Here is a 13,243-nt window from a genome sequence, read left to right on the forward strand (position 1 = left end):
GATACAAAAATTAAATGCTTGAGCTGTTGAGTAAAATCTCTGCCCTCATTTCAGTCTGTCAATAAAGAAAAAGTTACTCGGCACCATGGTGGCGTGCAACCAAGTCGCTCCTAAACACAGTAACTGCCTGAACAAAGTCAAATGCTGTAGCCATCATTCTTTCTTTGGCTCAGTTCTTCCAAATAGTACTTAGAGGCATTTATTAAATACTTCTCTGATAGATGGTTTCTTTCATATTATAATTTTTTTAACATCTTTATCGGAGTATAATTGCTTTACAATGGTGTGTTAGTTTCTGCTTTAAAACAAAGTGAATCAGCTATACCTATACATATATCCCCATATCTCCTCCCTCTTGCGTCTCCCTATCCCACCCCTCTCTCTGATTGGAAAATAACTATTTCAGACAATTAGGAAAAGGCAGTACCATATAAATAAGAAAATAAAAATCACATGTAATTGCACTTAAAGAAAGTCTGATAACATATCAGTTATATTATCCTACATAATTATACATGTGTGTTTTATTTTTTATCACTAAATGGGAATTATATCAAATATTCAATTTTGAATCCTGCTGTTTTTTTTACTTAACATCGCCGAAAGCATTTTCCCATGTAAATACTATTCTAACACACGGCTTTAATTGCTGCATAATTTTCCATCAAGTTATATCATAAATTATTCAATCATTTAATCTCATGCAACAGCCATCAAGATTTTTATAACTATATACATCTTATATTTGAGACTAGAAAGATCACAGCAACATAATCTTTCATTCAAAAAATAAATAAAACCTTCCATGTTAGGTAACGAGGAAGTAAATTTAGGTTTATTTCCTATTTTCCTCTTGACTTACTGAGACAAATGCAAATACTTTAATCAAATAGACTCTTGTTGGTATGCCATTTTTCAATCTTTAAAAAACATAATGGAACATGAATTTTAGTTTGCAGTTTTCAACACTGCTTGGATTTGTTTTTCCTCTTCATTTTGCCAAGATACTCCATGGAATTATCTTACATACGAGGATTGCAAAGATTCCAGGTACATGCAAATACAGTGTTTTGTGAGTGACACCAGCAAAATCAAGGTCCCCTAGAAAACGCTAGGAAAATCTGAGTCAGTCCTATCTAACACTGATTCATGACTTCAGACATGAATTCCTCATTGGAAGGTTTGCATCAGAAGAAAAAATAACCCTAAGACTTTTCCAGGGTCAACAACTTTTTGCCCTCATTTCAATATGAAACACATGGAATAGAAAGAGCACTTGTTAATTCTGACAATATTCATTAGGCATCTCTGGAGCCCGTAGGGATCCATCTTTACTACATACACTAAATATCTGGCAAATAGTTTGAGCATGTGTAACAGAATCTACGGACTTAACACATTTCCACACTAGATCCTTATCACTACAGACAAAGGGAAGAACCAGCTCATTTGATCATGCAGCTTAGTAAGTGGACATAAGTGGATTTGTAGAGTCAAATTTTCAACAAAAATGGCTGATTGCAGAGGGAGAGGCCTAATCTGGATGAAACAGAATTGGATCTAAAAATGCTTTGGAAGGTAAATGCTGTATTAACGTGGTTTTCAAATGTCATTCCGATTCGGCAGCATGTGCTTTTCGTCCTGTGCTTCATTTAGATTGCCAGAGTTATGCTGTTTTTAGTCCAATACTCCAACCACAGAAAAAATCTGCCCACACTCCCAATTCCTTACTAATAATCCAATTATTTACAATTATTCCCATAGCACTTACGTGATACTAGGCTAAATTTACATACTCTTTTTCAGACAGTCCCAGCTCTAGACAGGGAATGTGCTTAATTCAATGCTTGGATAATATCTGACTCATTCCCTCAACGTAAATCATTATTCCTCATGCAAATAAAGTATCGTATTAAAAACACTTTTTGTTCACAAGTTGCTCTACAATCACTTCCTTATAAGACCTCCATGAACTAGGGCAATAGGCCAAGACTTTCTAACATTAAAATGCAATTTTAATTGTTTTTAACTGGCTTACTCTAGTGTGGCTGGTTCATGGGAAATTCTGCATCTACATGTTCCCATTATGAGTGGTTAGGCTCAAGGATTGTTCCCCAGTCCCAACAGATTTGGCCTCAAGGCTTGGGATCTAACCAATGTATATCTGCAGCCTCTAATCCTCAGCTCCTTCCCAGCCCTGCAGCTCAGAATGCTGTGACCTGTGGCGTTACTTCACTTTCATTTGCAATCAGACTTCCCCCTGAAGCAAATGCATCATTCGCAGAAAAAGAACTGTAGTACAATGAATTCTTGTCACTCCTACCCAGCCACTAAACCACAAACTGCAGGGAAGGCACAAGGATATAATTTTGGGCACTAGGCTCCAATTATTTTAAATCCATCTTTTCATAAAAATTACAAACAAAACAATGAGATATCAACTTATCCATGATAGAGAGGGTCACAGCATGCTTCTTCCTTCCAGGTAGTTTAGCCTGGGACACATTAAGCTCCTAACGTGTGGAATTTCAATACAACCTTTTGAGGAAGGAGGTCAGAGAACTTTTGGTCTGAGCAAAATGAAAGCAAAGAAGTTCCACGATCGTAATCAGTCTCATAATTGCTGCTGTTTCTTCTTACTCCAATCATTCTTACCCTTAGGACATAACCAAATCACCTAGGGATGTTGTGCAAAATACTGATGCCTGGTCTCACCCCTGTCCTCCCATATGCCTCCCTCTTGGAATGTGATTCAGTAGATGTGGCATGGTGGCGGGGCATCCATATTTTGTAAAAGCCCCCAAAGTGAGTTTGCAAAGTGTTTGCAAGGTAGCTGAATGCTCACCTGAAAGTCTAACCTTAGAAATGTGAGACAGCCCATAAGCTGGGATCATTGCCACTCAACAGAACTCAGTATCTTTCAACCAGGATAGACATTCTAATCACAGCAAAGTAGTATTCGTTTCCATAGTGTTGATTGACTATGAGGCACTTTATCATATTCTTTATTAATTATTTTGACCACAAGCTCACTAAACCAAACAACGAATCAAAATTTAAGAAGGCTAAACACCAACTACTCCACTGTCCTAATAGTCAACGGAATTCACGTTTCCAAGCTCTCCCTTCCCAGTGTCACAAAGCCCATTTACATACATGGCATCACTCCACTACCATGATCTCCCCCTTCCAGCTTCCCTGTCCAGTGTGGGAGCTGGTACTTGGGTAAAATTCCAGGGGGATTCTCCAAGCAGGATCCAAAGACATTGATCAAACTTACCATCAGTAACGCCAAAAGTTAACACTTAATTTCCTCCAGAATTGCACTACTGCAGACCATGCTGAAATCTTTCCACACAGCCGCTGATATGATGAAATACACAGTACTAAACATTATCTAAGAAGTTTAGGCCAAAAATAGTCAAAGCTTATATCAAGCTTCTTGACCAAGCTTCCAGTCAAGAGGGCATACGGGGATAGAAGAACAAGATAAATAACACCACAAGGAAGCAATCAGAAAACTCAGCCTGTGTGATTTTCAAAGGCAACTGGCCTGAACTTTTCCAAAAGTAAATGACCCCTCATACACAAAAAAAGAAGGTAGAGTTATTATTTTAGATTAAAAAATATAATAACCAAAATTCAGTTGGACACTGTTTCAAAAAGAGACAACTAGGGAAGTTCTATATGGGCTGGATATTAGACGATATTGTGGAATTATTGTTCTCTTAGACATGATCATGGTATTACAGTTATATACGAGATAGCCTTATTGTTTAGAGGTGGAGTGCCATGATGTATTCAATTTAATTTTCAAATCATTTAGCGAAACAGACCATAAATATATATATACAAATATATACACAATATATAATTACCATACATATATAATAATACATACTTATGTAATATGTATTATAAATTATATTGTACATTATATATTATATATAATTAAATATATAATGTATATTAAATATATACAAATTAAATATACATAAATTATATATAACATATAACATGTAGATAACTAGACATATAATATATACATATATTAGTATATTATACACAAATATATATATACACATATATACATACAGAGTATTATGTGTGTAAAAGTGGGAAAATGTTAAATATTTAGCATAGGTAGAAGGTATGTGGGTATACTTTATATTATTATTTCAACTTTAATGTAGGTTTGAAATTTTTCGTAGTAAAAGTTCTTGGGGAGGGATGGGAATTCCTTTCAGGGCTACTTGTACTATGCAATAGTGCATCTCCTATTTCATTCAAGCTGTTTTTTTTTTTTTTTTTAATGACACAATAAATTTTGAATCTAATTTCCAATCCATATGTTTCTATGAAATCCTGCATGCAAGACTGCCTGTTAAACATGGTCTGCACAATGTTATTTAAAGAATATGACCTTTTGGCAAATTTTTCTAAACTACACTATGCAAAATGTTTACTTTAAGCAACTGTATCTGCGATACAGCTTAATTGTATATAACTAATTTTTTTAAAGCACTTTAGAAATAAAGCATAGGAATAAGCACAACACTATTTCTGTGTTAATGTTTTCCTCTGTCTTTCAACTTCTCTAATTCATAAGTTAAAAGTATTGCCATACAAACTTTAATATAAATATCATTCAAAACTGCAGAAACAGGGACTTCCCTGGTGGCGCGGTAGTTAGGAATCCACCTGCCAATGCAGGGGACATGGGTTCTAGTCCTGGTCGGGGAAGATGCCACGTGCCACAGGGCAGCTAAGACCGTGAGCCACAACTACTGAGCCTACACTCTACAGCCTACGCGCCACAACTACTAGAGCCCGCGCGCCTAGAGCCCGTGCTCCACAAGAGAAGCCACCGCAATGAGAAGCCCACACACCGCAACGAAGAGTGGCCCCCGCTCACTGTAACTAGAGAAAGCCTGTGCGTGGCAACAAAGACAAAATGCAGCCAAAAATCAATCAATCAATCAATCAATCACTTAATTAATTTTTTAAAAAACTGCAGAAACAAGGTGATTTGTTGTATAGCATTTAATCTAATAGACTAATAGACACAGACTAAGCAATTCACCAAAATCCAAGCCATAGTTCTGCGGACCCGATTTTGTGTGTCAGCAATTCAACTACAGAAAATTATTACCGCATTTTATTCTGCTCCATGATGAAGAAAACAGTAAGCAATCTTGTTCAGGGAAGAGAATATCTCATTTCCAAATAATCACTTACCTGACATTATCCATCCCCTCACTGTACATCCTACAAGTCATTACTGATTGCCATTTTCCCCCAGAGTTATCTCTAAACTACTTTTACTAGAAAAAAACAAAATAGTTAGGGGATGGATAAAAGTCACATTCTGTTTTAGGTGATATATTTACCATCAAGATAATAAAATCACAGAGAGTGTCTTCATTTTTAATGGTCTGCAAATTCAACTTGAAAGAACCAGCTGGCTCTGATTTATTCACTTTTAAAACGGCTTGTATGAGTGCCACATTAAACCAAACTGCAGTTTCACCACAGAGCATCAGCTATTGAACAGCAAGACAAAAACAATAGTATTATATAACAATTTGATTTATTTGTTCTTTTATATTTTCTTCAAAGCCATGAAGTAGAAAACATTCTCTACCATCCAAAAGCAAGATTAACAACATAAGAGTAAAGGGCCCTATGATCAATGATATTCAATATAAAAATTTCCAGGACCAACATCTTCTTAGATCAACTCATATATCTCAAAAGTGCCCTGTAATACTGCTTAAGTTCCAAATATAAGTTCTACGAACAATGAATTAAATTTCCAAAGTATCCTAATAGAATGTTTTATCATTAAAATTGGAAGATTTTTATGATAAATGAGATTTTCATATTTGGAAGGTAAAGGCCTATGTTAGCACAGGGATAATAAAAACAAATTGATTAGAAATATTCCACTGCAAGTTCCATTTATATTAAGTACCGAGAATAGTCAAATTCATAGAGGAAAAGTAGAATGGTGGTTGCCAGGGGCTGGAGGAGGTAAGAGTGAGGAGTTATTGTTTAATGGGTTCAGAGTTTCACTTTGGGAAGATGAAAAGGTTCTGGAGATGGATGGTGGTGATGGCTACACACAATGTGAATGTACTTAAAATGCCGCTGAACCACACACCTAAAAATGGCTAAAAGAGCAAACTTTATGTATATGTATTTCACCACCATAAAAAAAAAATCCCACTGCATAAAATAAAATCAGACATTCTGAGTTCAATGATCAGGCTCAATGAGTAAACTTTACAACTGTAACATGTAATCAGGGATCCTTTATTCATTCAACAAATATTAATTGTGCTGTATCAGTGGGCAGCATGGGATAAAGTCCCTGACCACATGGAGTTTAAAACCTGCTTGGGGGAGGAAGTCAACAAATACAGGTAAATACATTAAAAAGAATTATAGATTTCAGGTTGTGATTTAGTCTACAAATGAAATAAGCATGCTGCCATGATAAAAAGTAATTGCGGATACCTGACTTGGTAAAGGTTATCAGGGAAGACTTCTTGGAGGAGGTGACATTTAAACTGAGGCCTAAAGGCTGAGAGCAGACAAGCTGTGAAAATGAGAGTAAGCGCTTTCCAGGTTTCAGAGACAGCTGGGAGGTAGCCTGGCTTCTCTAGAAATGAGAGAAGGCCGCTGTGCACAGAGCTGAGAGAGGAAGGGGAATGGGGCACATGGTGAAACTGGAACATTAGGCAGGGACTGGATTACACAGCACAGTCTAGGCCACGGTAAGGAGTTTGGATTTGGCTCTAAACTCAACAGGAAGCCACTGAAAACACAATGTGTTAGTTTTAAAGAACTCTGATTAGAAGGTTCAAGAGTGGAAATGAGAAGAAACGTAGTAGTGGCTAAAGGAAGGTGGTGGTGTAGAAATGGAGAGAAGCCAACAGGTGGGGGATGTCCTTTAGTCACCCCGCGGGGGTGGCGGGGGAGAGGCGGGGGCAGGACCAACAGAGCTGAAAGATGGATTGGATGTGAAGGGTGAGGGAAACTGAAAAGACAAGGATGTCTCCTGGGTTTCTGGCTTCAGTAGCCGGATATACGGCCAGTCACTTACTGAAATGGAGAATCTGAGGGAAGACTAGGCTCTAACTACCAATAACTAGTATAAAAGTTCTTCACATTTTCACAATCAAGTCCCCAGTGAAGGACAGGTGATTTGAATCGATGAGGCTGGCTCTGCATAAAACTGTATTCTCTGTCAATCTTAATGCTATCAAAACAAAACCTATGTATAATGAAATTATGTCTTGGTCTGTGTATTTTAGCTTTTTCGTGAAATTTCTCATCCTTTTCTTCCTCTTTGTGAGCAAGCATTTAGTCGTATCACATTCAGATAGTTATATATATAAATTTTATGGTTGAAATTCATACTTCGAACACGTTTGGCCAAGTCTCACAGAAACCTGAGTGTAAAGTACACACGGCTCAGACCAACAATATGTGACGGAATCCTGGCGTGGTGGGTGGGATTTCCTCCAGGGGAACTTCACTGCTGCTTCTATGAAATGACAGGGCAAGGGAATCCAAGACCACTAGCATTCTAGCTGCCAGCCCTAAGTTCATTCTACAGGAAACAGATACATACCACATTCCAGTGATATTATCAATTCTCAGAGATCTGGTGAAAAACTTAAAGCAAGGACAAAAGTTCAGCCACTTAACCACAACTGAGAAGTGCCTCATATAAATATGGGCTTTCTGTAATACCAAGACAGAAAAACGACAGTGAGATAGTTTAGATATACTGGCTGGGAAGTGTTATTTCTAAATTGGCTTTTTACCAAATGTTCATTTGCTTATGGGTACGTGATACCTAGGTTGCTTCTCTCCCTCTCCCACCCCTACACTCTCACACACATACACACACACACACACACACACACACACACACACACAGCACAGAACTATGCTAATATATAATACTATCAAGTAGTTCTCAAGGTGACCCTCCTATTCTCAGAATTTTTCTTTGGAAGAAAATGTCTGATGAATGAAAAATTCCTGAGACTGTTTCCAGCTCGGGGTCTGGCGCTGAACTCAACTGAAGACAGACAAGTTGGAAGAAAGAACAAGCATTACTCAGAACACGTGAGTGAACCGTGTAGAAGACAGGCACCGAAGCTGAGAGGATGGGCGGGGCCGCAGTACCAAAACCCACTCAGTAGGTTTAATTAACCAACAAAAGGAGATTCCTGAGGAAAATCTGTGCGTGCTCAGATATCCAAATATGGCAGAGACCAAAGACTTAAAAGCATTAGAGCCTCAGAACTGCATTTTTGCTGTTACTTTACAGTCATCCATTTTTAAGATCTATCCCACGGACTGAGAATGTGTCACTAACTGGACGATCATGGTGGCCTCTTGGCAGCGTCACTGGTAACATACAAGTTTTGATGTTCTGGGACATTTATATGTTTGTACGTGATAACTGTTTTTACAGCACAGGATAGCAATTCTACAAATATTGCATCATGCTCTTTGGAAGCATTATAATAATTATGTCCCAGACATCCCAGGTTCATGATCTGAAGAGCTGAATGTTAATACTATAATATATAGGCAGATAGGCCAATCTAGTTGTAGCTAAGTTCTGCCTAGTGCAGCCAGTGGGAGAATGCTGTATGGCTCAGAAATGTCCACTCTATAGAACTGGTAAAAAAATCTAACGTGGGCTTCCCTGGTGGCGCAGTGGTTGAGAGTCCGCCTGCCGATGCAGGGGACGCGGGTTCGTGCCCCGGTCCAGGAAGATTCCACATGCCGCGGAGCGGCTGGGCCCGTGAGCCATGGCCGCTGAGCCTGCGCATCCGGAGCCTGTGCTCTGCAACAGGAGAGGCCACAACAGTGAGAGGCCCGCAAAAAAAAAAAAAAAAAAAAAAAAATCTAACATTGTGCCTGAGACTACGAAGTCTACAACTATTCAATCGTGTCCTGTCTGAACATTAAAGAGGCACTGTGTTACTCTGCTCTCTTACCACTTACTAAAGATTTACATCAGCCTGGCCAGACATTGGGGTTTCATCTCAGGCTGTTAGTTAGATACGTGTGGAAAGTGCATATGGTTAGAAAATAATAAGAGACAGCATTAAAAGTGGTTTAACATGCCCCAAGAGGCAAGCCGAACACCACAATTTTCTCCAACTGTGGAAGAAAAAACAACTTGAGCCAGATTTTGGCTCTCTGGATGTATGAACAGGTCTATATTGTATTCCCCTGGATATTTACGAAGCATGTTAACAATAATTAAAATTGAATTTCCAAACCTTTCAGGGTAAAAGTTAGGGATATAATATCCACGACCTTGGAGAGTGTTATAATTCAATCTACATCGTATTCACCATCCTGGGATTTAACTACTGATATTCAAAATTCACAACTCCTGCACACAGCAAGTGCTCTTAAGCTCTATGCCTGTGCAAATACCTTCTACTCCAATGCATGGTCCACTTCCGACAATAGTTTTACAGCTAAAACGTAGTGCTGCTGGGCTGTTAGCATTCGAATTTCCTTAGTCTGGGGTTCTTAACTTGAAGATCACACTTGGGACTCAGGAGACCCAAAGGTGCCCTGAAGTTGGATGTAAATCACACGTAGCAACATGGTAGACCTGGAGACATGGCAAAGTGAACCTGGTATCTGAGTGTCAGGTCCAAGCAGGCCAATCATATGTTCTCTTCCAGAAATTTGGAAATGGGATGGAGGAGCGCTGGTCTTAATCTTTACAGTGGCTGGAACCTCAGGTGATGCTACTCGAGAGCTGTGGGCCAGTATGTACTGGAAGCAGCACGGAGCAGACCTTTTACATGGAGTAGGGACCAGGTCTGCAGGGAGGACCAAGGACAGAGACCACGTGGCACCAGGGAGAGGTGAAAGAGGATTTGGCCCCTGCTCCCAGCCCTCAAAAAAGCCCTGCTGCACCACTGCCCTTGAGTTCCTGGGACACCCTCGTTCCTCATAACAAATCTCCCTTTCTGCCTCGTAAGCTAGTTTTGTTGCTTCACCAACCGACTTCACCCAACACAGTGTGTGCATTTGTACCTTTTTCACCAGATTCTTAAAAGTATCAAAAAAGGTAATGAGCCTCTGCACTATTTAATAAAAAGGCATTCATAAGAGTGTGCCACTACTTTGATAACTTGTCCAGATTTATCTGAGTTTTATAAAATATATAACTTTACATTCTCAAAGAAAAGTGAAAATACAAAACCCCTCCCAACACAAGCCCAAACCAAAACCACTTCAGCAAGATGTCCTTGTCAGCAAGGGGGCCACAGAGAAACAGAGAAACTTGAAGGAAAATTATCACAGACATACATAAATCGGTAGCTAACTCCTCGTAACACACAAAGCTCTAGCTGACTATCCCCAAATGGCAGCAGGCAACTGTTGATGATTTTTTTTTTTTTACATCTTTATTGGAGTATAATTGCTTTACAATGGTGTGTTAGTTTCTGCTTTATAACAAAGTGAATCGGTTATACATATGCATATGTTCCCATATCTCTTCCCTCTTGCGTCTCCCTCCCACCTCTCCAGGCGGTCACAAAGGTCACAAAGCACCGAGCTGATCTCCCTGTGCTATGCGGCTGCTTCCCACTAGCTATCTACCTTACGTTTGTTAGTGTATATATGTCCATGCCTCTCTCTCGCTTTGTCACGGCTCACCCTTCCCCCTTTCCATATCCTCAAGTCCGTTCTCCAGTAGGTCTGTGTCTTTATTCCTGTCTTACCCCTAGGTTCTTCATGACATTTTTTTCCCTTAAATTCCATATATATGTGTTAGCATACGGTATTTGTCTTTCTCTTTCTGACTTACGTCACTCTGTATGACAGACTCTAGGTCTATCCACCTCATCACAAATAGCTCAGTTTCGTTTCTTTTTATGGCTGAGTAATATTCCATTGTATGTATGTGCCACATCTTCTTTATCCATTCATCCGATGATGGACACTTAGGTTGTTTCCATCTCCGGGCTATTGTAAATAGAGCTGCAATGAACATTTTGGTAAATGACTCTTTCTGAAATATGGTTTTCTCAGGGTATATGCCCAGTAGTGGGATTGCTGGGTCATATGGTAGTTCTATTTGTAGTTTTTTAAGGAACCTCCATACTGTTCTCCATAGTGGCTGTACCAATTCACATTCCCACCAGCAGTGCAAGAGTGATTTTCTCTCACCTGTTTAGGCAGACTACAACACAGGGGTAGAACTGAAAAGGCAGTAAGCCTCAACAGTCAGGAGGCCTGCCTTTCAGTCTCAGCTCAGCAACTAATCTCCTGGGACTCTTGAGTCAGACCCTCCACCTGTCTGATGGACTTCAAGTGGCTGAGCCATGGACCACTCAGATGCCCTGGTGGCCTTTCAGCTGGCCTGAGTCAGGACGGCAGCAACCAGGTTGGGGAGTGAAGATTGTTTCCATCACCCAAGAAGAGCAGAGTGTTGAGTAGAAAGATGTGTCTGACAGGAACTCATTCTTCTACCAGACTTGCTCCTCCTATACTTGTTATTTTGGTGAAGGGTGTCATCATAGCCCAGATCACCCAGTCCACAAACCTGGGGGTGGGGGTGTCACAGAAGCCCTCGTACCCCGTACTCAACCATCCCCACAAACCCTGCAGACTTTACCATCCCAACAGCTTCTGAATTTGCCCCTCCTCTGTAGCCCAGCTGTCATTGCCTTGCTCTAGATCCCCTTTTCTTCTAACCTGCAGGAGTGAACTTAACTGAAGTTGGAACCTAAGGTGCTTTGCAAAACGGTCCCTACCCAGTTTTGTCTCTTGCCACTCCCCTATGTGCAGTCCCTCTCTAGTGACACTGAGCGAAATGTAGTTCCTCAACTCATGGTGCTGTTTCCAATACATATGCCTTTGCAAATGCTGTTCCCTCTGCCTGGAATGCCCTGTCTCCCCTATTTTTCCAGCTAACTGCCCTTCTGGAAGTCTTCCCTGACCACTTTCCTCTTCCTCCCTCTGTGGCACTAATTAAACTCCATAGTAATTGCTGACTTATATAACTACCTCTTAGCAGACTGTGAGCCTTAAGGACAAATATTTTATCTCATTAAACTTTGCATCCCCAGGGCCTAGACTAGTTTCTGGGTACATAACAAGCAGGCGAGTACTTTTAAATGGATAAATATGGAAAATTCCATATCTTCCAAGTTATTCCAAATCCATAATCATTTACACTTTCATCCCCTTTGCCCAAGCTATAATTTGCTATGTGTGATTCCCTGAATCTATCATATTTGATTTATACCCTAAGTCTCAAATCATCAATGGACAGTCAGCCTTTAGATCAGTTTCTTCTAGCGCCTGGGGTTGCATGAGTAATAAATCAAACCATGTACACAAAATACCTACCAAAGGTCCTACTTCTTCTACTTTTCCCTTTCTCCCACACAGAACATGGTTACAGACTGCTAATCTCTTCAGCTACTCTTAAAAACAGATAATGAGGGCTTCCCTTGTGGCGCAGTGGTTGAGAATCTGCCTGCCGATGCAGGGGACCCAGGTTCGTGCCCCGATCTGGGAAGATCCCACATGCCGCGGAGCGGCTGGGCCCGTGAGCCATGGCCGCTGAGCGTGCGCGTCCGGAGCCTGTGCTCCACAACGGGAGAGGCCACAACAGTGAGAGGTCCGCATACCGCAAAAAAAAAAAAATAATGCTGCTGATGCCCAGATGACAGGACATATACCTTTTAATCTGTTTCTGTTTTGAAGAGCTGATAGATTTGTTTTAAGTCATCTCTACTCTCTTGCTTGGCCCCCTCTCTTGAACAATTGCTGGGATTTGCAAAATAGAGCAAAAGGAAAGGCTGACGTGCAGATCAGGTCCAAGCCTGGATTCGTGAAGCCCTGCCCTGTGCATGTTAAAAGGCACAGGTGGACAGCTGATCCAGCCCCATCCACAATCACTTTCTCCTTAGCCACCTTCCAGCTAGTAGTGAACACGTGCCCAGGTCTGGTCAAGAAGATGCAAGAGGAGACCTACAGGGTGGAGTGTCAAAGAAAGCTTTTCATTCTCTGATAAAATGAGACACACTCATCTGGACTGCCCCCTTGTCCCTTATCCTTTTCACCCTTTTAGAAAGATGTGATGCCTGTAAGTCCATCAGCCAGCTTGCAATCATGAGGACAAAAGTCCATGCACTAAGGGTGGTAAAGCAGAAAGAAAAAAAGAGCCTTTGAT

The 13,243-nt window shown here is 40.3% G+C and overlaps 1 protein-coding gene across 2 annotated transcripts in view; it reads right to left on the minus strand.

The window, feature by feature from the left end:
• Positions 1 to 13,243, minus strand: part of FBN1 (fibrillin 1) — a gene marked incomplete at its 5' end in the record, with an annotated part of 252,802 nt that overhangs the window by 141,352 nt on the left and 98,207 nt on the right. The gene's annotated exons all lie outside the window — the stretch shown is intronic.

The sequence above is a fragment of the Grampus griseus genome (genome assembly GCF_964374135.1).
Source record: "Grampus griseus genome assembly, chromosome: 2".
NCBI lineage: Eukaryota > Metazoa > Chordata > Mammalia > Artiodactyla > Delphinidae > Grampus > Grampus griseus.